The sequence below is a fragment of the Colius striatus genome, chromosome 2 (genome assembly GCF_028858725.1).
Source record: "Colius striatus isolate bColStr4 chromosome 2, bColStr4.1.hap1, whole genome shotgun sequence".
NCBI lineage: Eukaryota > Metazoa > Chordata > Aves > Coliiformes > Coliidae > Colius > Colius striatus.
The window spans coordinates 109,307,527-109,319,930 of record NC_084760.1 but is presented as its reverse complement, the minus strand read 5'-3'; the positions used below and the strand labels follow the sequence as shown (position 1 = coordinate 109,319,930).

At 40.9% G+C, this 12,404-nt stretch overlaps 1 protein-coding gene across 1 annotated transcript in view; it reads right to left on the bottom strand.

Annotated features, from left to right (window-relative positions):
* Positions 1-12,404, bottom strand: part of TULP4 (TUB like protein 4) — a 177,078-nt gene that overhangs the window by 156,027 nt on the left and 8,647 nt on the right. Inside the window, exon 2 of the mRNA XM_061989039.1 lies at positions 10,293-10,333. The gene's annotated coding sequence lies outside the window, so the exon portion shown is untranslated. The remainder of the gene's footprint in view (positions 1-10,292; positions 10,334-12,404) is intronic.

The following is a 12,404-nucleotide window of genomic DNA, read 5'->3' as shown; positions in this document are numbered from 1 at the left end:
TAACCGAAAAGGTCCTAAATAATTATCTAAGTCATCAATAGATTTGGTTAAGTCTTCAGCAGGGTCTCTTCTTATAGTAAGAATTCTGTTCTACTTATAAGCACACGTTTAGTTTCAAGCCTTGGTATGGAAGGTACAGTATCAAATGACGTCAGGCATCATTAAACGAAATACAAATGTCACATCATAAAACTGTACAAAACAGAAAGAGAAGTTTTAGAGGTTTTATTGTAAAACAAAGAAAAAATTAAAATCCTTTTTTTTTTTTTAGACCTTCTTATAGAGTTTCTTACTGTGATCACAGGCAGACAATGATCTCTTTATGAGCCCTAAATGAGAATAATTACCCTTAGATAAGATGGGAATAATTACACTGAATTCTTTTGCAAGGTGCTTTGAGACCTACTAATAAAAAGTACCGCTAAAACCTATGTATCATAAGTATGCTTAATAATTGCATAAAACAAGTAGAACTATTTCTAGAGGCTAGTTAATAAACAAAACTAACTGTCTTTAAAAGTTGAGCTGAATCAATCAACATTTGGTGATAAAAATAATTCAGTAAGCCAAGGAACAGTGTACTGTAACAGTTTTCTTGCTGCAACCTTACAATAGAATCATTTAAATCTATTCATCAACTTACTAAGGAAAATACATTGAAAATTTTGAACTGTCCATTAGGAGCTCAGTATACTTCAAAATGAATAGGGTTTTTATTGAATAGTGAAATATTAAGAGATCTATAACAAACATCTCTTGACTAGGTGAGAAGAAATTCCAGTCCGTTGTTAGCAGTAGTGATGTACAAAGAAACAAATTTAAAAAAACCCTTTCCATGAAAGTCATTCATTGAAAGCCATAGTTGACAGTTTTCTAAGTTATTTTTAATCCTATAAATATCTATCTATACATACCCACACAACCACCCCAACCCACTGCCTCCTTTCAGCCCCCAAGAAACTGGTAACAATCTTCTCATGAAATTCCACTGGAGGTGTGGGGGGATATACAGGCTTTTTTGAAACAGCTCTACTTTGCTTGACATTCACATTGCCTGTGAAAAATGAGGCCCACTTGTACAAACGTTCCATACAAAAGCATTCAGGTTAGGAGCTCCTGGCATGAAGCTATTTCTTGAATTAGGATTGCAGGATCAAGCTAGCATCCCTAGGGATCAGCATGATTTTGTTATTATGAAAAAAATATCTATGATGGTATCATTGAAATAATTTTACCAGAAATCTTGATGTAATGAGAAATCTTTACCATTAACAAATGTATTCTTTTTAGATGTTATCTCTTTAAGCTTAAATGTTAACGGTTCATACTCACATAATCATCTTCAAAAGCTGCCAATACAATATTACAGTAAAATATTTGCTATTTTGAGCAAGTTCTTACTATACTGCATTTTATTAAACTGATATTTTTGGTTTGAAGACTTAAATTTCACAAAAATGGGCATTAAAAAACCACAAATATTTATTATTTATAGCTCCCATACAGAGCCGTAGAAAATACCTGTGCAAGAAGGCCCCTTCCCTACTTAAAACATAACATGTTGATCATGAATCAGTAATCCTTGAACAGGCAAATTTCATCCTGGCAAAATGAAATTGCCTATGACAATAATAAGAGTGCAAACATTTCTTTAAAAAGGCAAAGGAAACCCTTTTCTATTAAAAGCCCTTCATCTTGTTCTTTCTTTAAAAAAAACACAAGGATATGTAAATCACGGAAGAAAAAGGGCTCTCAAATACTAAAACCACCACATTTGACTCAGGAAGTCCCTTAACCTCATATTGCTGGAGGCCTGGCTGCTTTCCCGAAGCTTCACAGCACGCTCACCCTGTTGTTGTGGTGTTTGCTAAGCATCTGTTATGTGCCACTTGCAGAAACTGGAATCTAAACCAGGGGGACCTTTGATCTGACCCCACACAGCTGTTTTAATTGTGTGGGTTAAGGCTTAAGTCAAATTTTTAAGGACTGAATCGGTAAATGATTCCTGCACTTTTTCAGGAACCTTTAGGAAGCTAAGGTGCTTGAACACGTTCGCACACAGACGTTTACTGAAAGGCATGATGTGAAGACACAACACAAAAGAATGCGAAGGAGTTGCACTCGCTAGGCGAATTTTACCATATGGCAGGGCAAATTTTCCCCGAGAAAGGCGGGGGCGTGGGGAGAACAGGACATTAAAGCAAAAAAAAAAAGGAGAGGGGAAGGAGAAAAAGATGAAATACTAAAAAATCGCTGCTCTACAAGCAGTGTGTGGCGAGTCACCGGTGATGCCGGAGGCAGCCTCACCGCTCCCCTCTCCGCAGCCAGCGCCGCCCGGACCCGGCTCCCGGAGCGCCGGCCGCTGTCCGACCCCGGCCGACAAGCGAGGCGGAGCGGCGGGCGGCGGCCTCCGACAGTGGGACGGGACCACCCTCGCCTCAACGCCTGGCTTTCGGGGCGCCCGGAGCCACACGTACGAGGGAAGGAGAGGGGAATTTCCAGCGACCCTCCCCTGCCCGTCGCTCCTGCGGGGGCAAGAACGGCGCCAGCCGGTAGCCCAAGCTCAGCCCGCCCGGTGCCCGCCCGCCCGCCGGCCAAGGGAACCGCTACAGAACGGACGCGGCGCGCGGCGCACAACGGATGCGCGCGGCCCGCCGGCGCCCCGGGACCCCCACCCTTACCAAACCGACCGGGCCGTCGGCACGCAGCTGCCCACCAGAACAAAAGGAAAACAGCCTCGGAGCTGCCTGCGGCCCCGCACAGCGCCCGGCCCGCCCCCGCCCTGGGGCCCTGCTCCGCGCATCGCCCCCCACCCCACACTCACCTCGGCGGGGCACAGCGCGGCGGCAGAGCAGGCGGCGGCTGCTCGCGCCCCCGAGCGCTCTCTCGCCGCGCTTGCCTCGGCCCCACGCGCCTCCCCTTCCCTCCCTACCCGCCCTCCCGTCTCCGTCTCTCACCGCTACCGGCGCGGCGACGGCAGCGGCGGCGGCGGCGGCGGCGGCAGCAGCTGGGCCCGACTCCCCGCCACGTGACCCCCTGCCACGTGACCACCACGGGTGCTTTGCTCGGCCCGGCCCCGGCTCCGCCCCCGGCGGCTCTCCCGCAGTAACGGGCGCCGCCGGGGCCGTTGGGACGGCGACCCGGGCTCTCTCCGCCAAGCCGCGGCGAGTCCTCGGCGCCCCCTGGGAGGCGCGGCCCGTTCCATTCGCGGGGTCCCGCCAGCGCCGTGACGGCGTGACACTGTAACGCGACGTGATAACACTTCCTTTGACAAGGAAAAACAGCCGTAGGAGGCCAAGGCTGCTGCCGTCCCTGTCCCGCCTCAGCTCCTTACCCCTCCTTTACAGTCCTTTGCAAACCACAGGGCGCATTACAGAAAGCCCAGGTTGTTACATCTTACCGGGGGCTATGTGGTAATGAAGCACTTAGAGCTGACTTTTCCCTCCTCCCTTCAGGGCTAACAGGGGAAGGGAAAGATGCTGGCACCGAGAGCTGGGGCATCGACACTCAGCAAAAGTCGAAGGCAAGTGAATAGCAACCGTGTTGACTAGTGCCCTGTGCGAAGCGCAGCCTTCACTCCCAGAAAATCGTGCGTACAAGTCAAGAGGATGTCTTATGAGAGAGAATGCCTTTATCCTCAAAGTTGTTAACACGGGATACAACACCAGAAGACCTAGGGGAGCCTCAGTAAAAGGGTATTTGTACTGCAAACAAACTGAAGCTGTAATCTGGTATCACATTCAGTGCATATTCCTTTTCTTCAGAAACGAGCAACGAAATGCCTAAACATACAAAGTGTGAAGCATTTAGTTATAGTTTGTCCCTGGCTTCCTTAAACTGACAGCCCTAAAAAAAAAAATCTAAAGAATAGTACTTAGTAAGCAACAAGTGAAGAGGCCAAATCCTCTGCTGGCTTTAGGAATCGAAACTTACTGTTTCAGAAACTAAAGAGTTAAGTATTTTTTCACACTGCTCCCCAAAGCTCCATAAGGATTTTATGTTACAACCTATAGCAAGACAGGACCAAACTTTGCAACAGAGCACTGGCTAGGTCTGTGAAAACCTGTAAGACTGGTGTCTGAGAATGTGTTAGAGCTAGGTACAGGGGTTTTTTTCTGTTCATACAATTTTTCATTTAGAAAATAGCTTTTTTTTCTTTTTAAATTGAAGATTTTCAGTTGCACTACACAGGCTATGCCTTTGGCCATCTCTTAAAGGCAAAAGAACAGTCCTATAGCTGAAGTACCACAGTTATTACAGTTAGGGATCCATTTCTGGGTGCATCACAGTTAGTATCAACAGGTGCACTGTGAAGACCAGGGTTCCCAAATCACATCCTGGATAACTGTCTGGATAAAGGCAGCCACCACCAACACCACCACCCTTATTGGTACGCTTACATTTATTATATTGGGACTACTTCCATGGAAAATTTTCAGGAACTGAAACAGTTACAACCTCTCCATCACTCAGTTTGTGTTTAACTTAAGCCTTATGAATTCAGTTCCTAATTTACAGGCCATCCTAAGAATTAAGTTTAGGTGGTAAAGCAAACAACATCACAGAGGTCTCCAGAACACAGCTACAGCTTTAACTCCTTTGTAATCCGGTCTTCTTTACCCCTAGCTCATTAACTACAGTGTGACAATGCTGCCTACTGGTTCTTTCTCTCAGCTGTTTTAGACATTTTTTTGTAACTCACAAGATACAGTGATGTCTGGCAATTGCTGCTCTACAAACTATCATCATGATTTTGAGTGAACCCTGCAGGAGGTCTTACACATTCTGTACCCTATTACATGTTGAGGACTGATGGACAACACACAGGAAGATGACCTCTCACATCATTGTAGCAGCTTATTCTGTCAACACATTTTTTTTCCAAATCCAAATTTGCATGTGCACAATAGTGCCAGGAACTAGAACCAGATACTTCAGCCTACATTTAGTCCTTGTAATAGAGAAGCAATTGCCCATCTTTTTCATCTGCATGTGTGAATCAACAAGACCTGATTCCACCTTGATTCTGTGATGGACTACAGCATTCACCCATGTGCAGAAGGGGAGCAACAGCAATCTCAAATCAAGTCCGTAATCTGAGTAACTGGAAACCAAGAGTATGCTTGCAGTTAAGACAAAGCCTCAGTTTCCAAAGTGAAAACAGAAGTCAAAACCTCTGTCTATCACTTATATAGCAATAGCCTGTGCTCTTTTAACTTGCCTGCAAGACACTGCTCTATAAATGCAAAGGCAGATCACACTTAGGCAAAGTGTGACAAAAATGACCACTACCATATTGCTTCAGTTTTGTGCAACTACTATTTTATACTTTTTCTGTGACTAAAGGTACATGTCTAGGATAATCAAGCATTTTAAAATCAACTAAATTCATGCTCCAAAGTATGGTTTAAAGATACGTACAAAACATACAAAACTCAAAGGGGAGAGACAACTTTTCCTTCACTAGTCCACTCCATCCCTTCCTCCAGTGTAATAAGCTTGATCTATTTTGAACGTCATTTTTTAAAATTTCAAAAACAAAACACAGAGAAACAATTTATTCAACAATTTCTTCACTAGTACATTATGTTATGCAGCTAACAGCATAAACATTTCAATAGTCTAATTGCAACATTTAATGCCACTTCAGCAGTACGAATGAATAGAGACATTAACCTAAAATTCTGTTATCAATTATCATATCATGCAACATTACTAATTTTATTATGAAGCCTAAAAAGCCAGTGTTTCTACTCACCTCTTCACTGATCTAAAGAAAAGCTTAATTACCTAGCCAACTTGACTGGATAATAAAAGGTCAGTCAAGAAACTCAATAGAAAAGTTTGTAAATTCATTTTTATCATTGGAATATTGTGAACTGGAGGTCAAAGGCAGTAAGACATGCCTTTTCAGAAGGAACTCAGCTCTGTTCACTTCAGTCAGGACCAGGCCTATGCTTTACATCTTACCCAGATGTGAGAGTAAGCAGCCACTCTAGTATATGTCCTTTTGTACAAATCATTAATCCTATAATGGCTCTCTAAGGAACCAAAGGCTGGCCTCTCTTTCAGGAAGACTTTTTAAGTATACCTCCTTTTCTGTTTTAATAAAAAAACCCAGACACCTTTAAAATAACTAGCTATGACCATTCATGATAGATGATAAATACCACTTGTCTATGAGTAACTATGTGAACTTTTTTGAATGTCAACATCTTTTATTTCAAAAAACAAAACACCTGAAAACAATTTCTTCAACTCGCCTTCCTGAGTCTGCCCATCTATTTTTTTCTCTTCAGGTAAAATATTCAAACTCTCTCATCTTAAATGTTTTCACTGCAGACGCTTGGGCTTTTTTTTTTTCCAATGGCATCTCAACTTGTCATGATTTCTTTCACATCCACAAGCTCACTTTGTTTGTGCTTATTTATACAACTTGGCTATGTTGAAACAGAAAACACAAAGCACAGGACCTGGTTGCCTTTCAAATGCAAGAAACATTAGCAGTGCCAAAACCAAAACTGTGATTTTTCTAGGCATTATATTCCCATGAACTGGTGAGCTGACTGTATTTAGTTACAGTTTGTTCCTGGCCTCTTTAAACTGAGCCCTAAAAAAACCATGCCATCTCATAAATGTTTACAAGTACATAAAGGGTGAGTGTCAGAAGGATGGAGCCAGGCTCTTCTCAATGATGTCCAATAACAGGACAAGGGGCAGTGGGTACAAGCTGGAATGTAAGAGGTTCCAAAGAAACATGAGGAAGAATTTCTTCACTGTGAGAGTGATGGAGAACTGCAATAGGCTGCCCAGATGGGTTGTGGAGTCTTCTTCCCTGGGGACATTCAAAACCCACCTGGATGAGTACCTGTGTGACCTACTCTAGGTGGTCCTGCTCTTTCAAGGATGGTGGTCCTGGATCTTTCAAGGTCCCTTCCAACCCTGAAGATTCTGTGATTCTGTGATTCTTGATATAGATATTAAAAAACCAACCACCCTTGATTTTACAAGACAATCACTTCCTAGAAACTCCATAAAAGTTCCATATGCTCCATGAGAAAGAGAAACCACACCTGAAAAATCAAATATATAAATTTTTGCTGAGAGTCCTTTGAAATTTTCTTTTGAATCCCTCATTTTTTTTTGTTTGATTTTTAAATCTCTTTTAGGGATGTATCTCTTCATAACTAATCTCATCCTAAACACAGTTCAACTTAAAGATGCAGATATAATAAGAAAGGAAAAATAAAAACCAGTTCTTGAGCTACCCAAGGAAAAAGACCTATTTTGGGGTGGGGGGAGGGAGGGAAGAGTTCTTGAGTATTTCAGGTGGCAAGAAAAACACAGAAGCAAAATGAATTCAACACTGGCATGCAGTTAAACTCAGACTCATGCCTCACTCTTAGAAAAGCTTACAAATATCTTTCAGTTCAACAAATTAATACACTCAAGTATTTGCAGGACTGATGTCTCCACATTGAAAAGTTACCCTGACTTCCTGAAAAAGAAATAATTTCAATTCAATTTAAAGTACCAGCAGACAAAATAATATTTGATTCCTTTTCAGTCTAGAATAGAGATGTAGAGGAAAACCCTGCTCACACCTCTCATTGTTGTCTTCATCTACATGAGCTGTTTCTACCACACTGTGACTGCCTGGGTTTTATTTTTTGTTGTTGACCAGGGACTTTTCAGAAGACTGCATCCTGAGTTGAACTTCTCAATGCTTAATAGAATGGATGTGGAAGGAAGGGTAACATTTTGGTACTAATTTCTTAGAAATACAGGCTAAACACAGTAGAAAGTCCATTAATATTTACAGGTTTCAAGAAGAAAAAATTCTCTAACCTGAAATGTCTCTGGCTGGCAGTACTGGAAGAATTTCTTCAAATGTTCCTGCCCCTCCTAGCCATAAGGAATTCTGCTATGTTTTAGCAAATATACATTTCTTTGAATCCAGAGTCTGTCAGTGATACTATTCATCTGCATATAGGCACTGAAATTTAGCCTTGTAGTTCAGTTTATTTCCATTACAAGCTGTTAAAATTAAATGTAATTAATTAATAATAAAAATAATCAAGTAAAGATTTTGAAGGGCTCCCAACTCAACTACATCTGCTACATAATCAAGAAGCCTAAAATTCAAAGTAAGGTATGTCATGGTTTCTCAGTCCCTCAGTAAAGGTAAGCTAAGAAATACCAAAATACCCTAAATTCAAAGAAATAGAAAAAATGCAAATTGTGTTTTTGTGTTTAAAAAAAAGACACAAACATTTCACCTTGTGGAATACTACCTCACAGGACTTATACTAGAATAGGTACTTAAGTGTCTTGTGTCACAAGAGGAAAAATATTCTTGTAGATGTCTCTGTCATTCCATCTTTCTCCTTCACTTCTATCTGGATTTCCACCATGAATGACTGTCCCGTTTTTAATGCATTGTAGAGTTTGGCACGCAAACTTGCTCCCTTTTTTTCATGTGCAAATCTATTTATTCATACCTTTTCCACAGGCAAACTTTACTCATTTTAGTTTGCTCTATACACTCAACTGATTCCAAAAGCCATTTTCCTTTTACAGCTAACCTTGCAATTTTCTTCCTCCATCACACAGCAACACATCAGAGAAACAAGTCAGCTTGCCTGGGCAGATTCCCCAAAACAGCAATGATCTCCTCAGCAGCTGAGGAGAATAGCTAGACTGACCAATGGTTAACCAAATCCTCCAGTTGACTAGCTGTTCACTCCAGCTTCCTCCTGCCTCATTCTTACTGTAGAAGCAGATCCAATTTACCACACGTTTCCCTAGCCCTTCTTCAAGGAGCTTAATGTAACATGAACAGGGACAATGAGGTGTCATCCCAGGATACTGAAGGAACTGACACGTTAAAATCAGCAACTTGTTTTTTAATTGAGTCTCTCAACCCCAGCCCATTTAAGAGAATACATTGTACCTGTATTCAAGTAAGGGAGCAATAATGAAAACAGAAGGAGAAAAAATCTGCCCGACAACAACAGACTATAAGGCATGAATCTGATCATGTTAGAAGCTAATGCTCCCAAGGTTTCCAAGAGAGATCTGGAATATAAATGCTATTGCACTGATATTGGGAAGACTTCACCTCAATTTTTCCATACCATTGTCATCAATTACATTGAAGAATGTTAAACTTGGGTACAAAGAAGGGCCAGGAGGAAACAGACATGATTCTATGTTATTCAAGTAAAGAAACACAGTCAATGTTTGCCTATTTCATTTGCTCTGTGAGATTAGACCCCCTTCTTACAGAGGTAAAATATAAATTTAGTATTATGAAAGTCTAGATCAAAGTGAGACCTTTGAATATGTCTACAATATAAAAAAACCAACTGATATCACTTTCTTAGCAAAACCCACATTAGAATATGAAAAATAAATAGCAGCTGGTGGAAATACTTCCAAGGTCCTTCGGCTTTTCAGATAAATGCTTTAACAGCTGAAATAAAAACTTATCACTTTTTTAGCTTAAATCTACAGAGACCCGCACCATATATATAGATTCCTCAAAATCTCTTTCAAAGTGTGGTCTGATGAGTAGTTCAAGTAGAAGAACAGCACAGCAAAGCTCAAGTAATACTCTTTTTTTTTTTTTTTACAAAATTCAATGGAGATAACATTAAAATACAAAAATACAGAGTTCTTGAAAAATATGAACTATGAGAACAGCCATCAAAATACTCAAGGTTTTTAAGCACCAAAATTCTAACCACAATTTATTACCAGAGCCCCAAACAAGCATCCTCTGTACTATCACTGTCCATAGTAAAAAATACAACAGATATTGCTGCAAAATCATAGAATGGTAGGGGTTAGAAGGGACCTGTAGAGATCATCTAGTCCAACCCCCCTGCAGAAGCAGGTTCATCTAGATCAGGTCGCATAGGAACATGTCCAGGCAGGTCTTGAAGACCTCCAAGGAAGGAGACTCCACAACCCCTCTGGGCAGCCTGTGCCAGGGCTCCCTCACTCTCACAGTAAAATAGTTTTTTCTTATATTTAAGTGGAATTTGTTGTGTTCCAGCTTCATCCCATTACCCCTTGTCCTGTTGCTAGCTACTATAGAAAAAAGGGATGTCCCAACCTCCTGACACCCACCCTTTAGATATTTGAAAATGTTAATAAGATCTCCCCTCAGTCTCCTTTTCTCTAGACTAAATAGCCCCAGGTCTTGCAGCCTTTCCTCATACAAAAGATGTTCCAGTCCCCAATCACCAAATATTAATTCTTTTAAAAATAACATAATTACAGCATACCTGCATTTACAACAGGTAGTCCCGTAGAGTAACATGTCCTTCTGCTCCATGGAAAAAAAAAACATTTCAGTCTAGTTTTAACAACAGGAAAACAAACAGAAAGAATATGATGTATATACTGATTGGGTTTTGTACTTTTTACGGTGCTAGCAAAATGTAATGCAATGATAAAAAGCAACTATATTTTCAAAGAAAAAACCCAACAACTTTCTTTTATGACTGCCTGATTCAGATCTCACTGATCATTTTAATCACTTTTAAAAAGACATAAAATAAATTCCAGATATGAAAGGTCTAGTTATCTTTGTTAGCACCCCAACTTCCTATATTTGTTCCTCCTTGAGAACCCCACCACCTGCTTGAGGCATAGTGATGCTACTCAGTGCAAAGACTGTAAATCCATCCTTTTCCTCCTTAAATTCTAAGAAATAGATAGGCAAGGAAGGGTATCTCTCTCTCAAAATGTAAGCATACTATAGCTGCCATGATTATACATACACACTGCCTGTGCATATATAAGCATACACACAGTAGATTTTTAGATGTATGCATTTATACTTACATACATACAAAAATGTACTCTGTATGCAGATACACAGAATGTTTCTGATCTCAGTCAGAATTGTAGTTAGGCCAGGTTGTGACTGAATCTTTGTCTGACTGCAACTTTATATGCATACATGTAAGCTAACATACTAGCATGTTAAGACCTCCTACAACTGAATACTTATCCTCCTATGTGCATTATGAAGTACCCTAACGTTTCCTTTTGATAGAGAATACTTGTATTTTAATAAGAACAGAAAGACATACTTCATTGTCCATTTTGTACAGATGGAATAAAAAGCAAGGCCTTAGTCATGCTTAGTAGAAGGTAGCAGAAAAATAAGTACTCTTATCCCCATTTTACAAATGGGGAATTCTACATTAGGGCAAATGAAAGCTATTCACTTGAGAACAATGAGCTGTGTCAGACTTTTTACTTCTCCACTAGATTATAGTAGGTGAATTATTCTTTCAGTGGAGAGAAGGTATCACCAAAATAATGTTGTATTTTAATAACATTAAGGAATGAGCTAGAATAACTGAATATTGAAAAGGCAGTGTCAGCTTGGTCTAGCTTTTCATACTGGTAGCAAACTTTAGGAACCACCTTCTGAAACACTCAGAATCCCTCCTTCCCACTCCCTACAGCTACTTCTGGCTCCTGCTGTCACGGAGCAAACAACAGGCAGAAATGGCTTTGGAAAAAAAGCTACTCAAAGCTGAAAGGGGAAACATTTATTAGTTCCAAGACTTAAGGTTCCCTGGTCCTCCTGACAGATTTCTTCAGATGCTTTGCCTACTCCTTATGCCTACTCTCCTGCTTCTCTCAAGAGTTGTTTGCAGCTGCCTTTGGCCAAATGGTAATTTGGCCAGCAGCCTAAAAGCTGTCACAATCCTCTATCAAAGTGACCTCATCATGGCTATGCTTGACAATAACCATTCCAAATATTCCTTAAGAAACCAAGCCTCTTTTTTCTTCAATTTTCTACTGGCTTATAACTTTTCCACCATTAAAAGACATAATTAATTTCAGTTTAGACAAAAAGCAAAGTCAAATGCAGGGAGCCCTGTACTCAAGCCCTAGTGAGTACCTATTGAGTATGCTGTGAGTACCATGTTCAGTTCTGAGCTCCTCGCTACAAAAGGGACATTGAGGTGCTGGAGCATGTTCAGACATGGGCAACAAAGCTGGTGAAGGGTCTGGAGAACAAGTCTGATGAGGAGCTGCTGAGAGAACTGGTGTTGTTAAGTCTGGAGGAGGCTGTGGGGAGACACGATCACCCTCAAAAGAAGTGTATGTGTGGTGCTTAGGGACAAGGTTTAGTGGTGGATGTGGCAGTACTAGATTAAACCAAATGATCTTAAGGATCTCTTCCAACCTAAATGACTCTGTGATTCTGTGCTTCATGTTACAGCTGAAAAGTTTTTCTTTCATATTTTAATTTCAAGCTGGCCGACATACATACAACTATCATTATTCCAGGGTTACCCATCACTGCTGAGTATCTAGCTTCTGGAATACCAGTATATACACACTACACATGGAATTCCACATGGGAAAGTGGA